The sequence below is a fragment of the Eurytemora carolleeae genome, unplaced genomic scaffold (assembly GCF_000591075.1).
Source record: "Eurytemora carolleeae unplaced genomic scaffold, Eaff_2.0 scaffold27, whole genome shotgun sequence".
Taxonomy (NCBI): Eukaryota; Metazoa; Arthropoda; class Copepoda; order Calanoida; family Temoridae; genus Eurytemora; species Eurytemora carolleeae.
In genome coordinates this window covers 138,854-140,643 of record NW_019396259.1, presented here as the reverse complement: position 1 = coordinate 140,643, position 1,790 = coordinate 138,854, and positions in this window count along the sequence as shown.

Genomic DNA, 1,790 nt, shown 5'->3' with positions numbered 1-1,790 from the left:
GGAGTGCTCGGCAATGGTGTTTGAACTGAAAATGTAGTATTGTGGAAATTTGTTTTTAGGAATTATTAAAACCTATAAAACTTTCAACGGCTTAAAAATAGTGAGTTTGAGCGCAAAGTCGACGTTAAAAATCATCAATTTGGGTGGTTAAGTTTTTAGAATCGGTTTTTACAACCATTAAATAAAGTCTACAAAAAAAGTTACACAAATTTTACAGTAAACGAATTAGTTGTCTAGGAACAGGTTAAGAAAATAAAAATTAACTCTTATCATCGAAAATAAGTAATCTTATTCAAGTATTAGTTTCTGTAATCTCCCATTCTTCACAAACATTTTCTGTAGATTTTCCGGAATTTTTATTGAAAAGATGAAATTGGAAGAATTTGTAGAAATCTGCGAACAAATTTGTAAAGAATAAGAAATTTAATATAATAATGAAAACAAAATAATTGATTCTAACATTGATTTATTGACAAATTTCTTTTGATAAATATGTTCCAAAATATCTAAACTAGTGTGCTGTAGAAATTTTGTTTTCATTTAATAATAATAAAAAAATCGATTCTCAAAACGTACCCACATAAATTGATGATTTTGAAATTCGACTTTGCTCTCAAACTCATCGTGGAAACGTTTTATATGTCTTAAATGATTCCTAAAATTTGTTTCAGCAAAACTACATTTTGAGTTCTACTACCATATATTGCTGGTCACTCCCTTTAAGAAACGTACGTAATTTTCTTAAACTTGTGTTGTGACGGTAAATATCGAAGAAATTTTAAATTTTATTTCTTTATTATCATTCCCCTTTACTACCTTCAGAACATAGTTACATGGTTTTACGCCGCAGATATTCATATCCTTTAAACTAACTATTTGCCCATTGATTTTTAGCTTTGACCATTTCACAGATTTTACACAGATATAGCAGTCACCAGTATATATATATTTATGAGTTGAAACATATTTTTAGTCCCTTCATACTGAATAGTCCTTTATTAACCCCACTTCTACTGAATAACCTTTTAGTAGTCCTTTTCCACTGAATAGCTTTTTAGTAGTCCCCTTTCTACTGAAAAGTCCTTTAGTAGTCCCCTTTCTACTGAATAGCTCTTTAGTAGTCTCCCTTCTACTGAATGGAGTAATCTCAAGCTGTCAACATACACCTAAATCTTCTAAAAATACTTTTAAACTGTCATAATTCAACCATATACTCCCCTTTCCCATCATATTTAGATCTGAAATCCAACCATATACTCCCCTTCCCCATAATATTTAGATCTGAAATATCCAACCATATACTCCCCTTCCCCATCATATTTAGATCTGAAATCCAACCATATAATCCCTTCCCCATCATATTTATATATAGATGGTTATCTGTATAATAATACTTTCATTTTGTATAACAAAAACAGTTCTCAATGAGACTATACACGAATTTTTAAGATTTTCATATTTAGATCTGAAATACAACCATATACTTCCCTTCCCCATCATACTTAGATCTAAAATCCAACCATATACTCCCTTCCCCATCATATTTAGATCTAAAATCCAACCATATACTCCCTTCCCCATCATATTTAGATCTGATATCCAACCATATACTCCCTTCCCATCATATTTAGATCTGAAATATCCAACCATATACTCCCCTTCCCCATCATATTTAGATCTGAAATATCCAACCATATACTCCCAATTCCCCATCATATTTAGATCGGATATCCAACCATATACTCCCTTCCCCATCATATTTAGATCTGAAATATCCAACCATATACTCC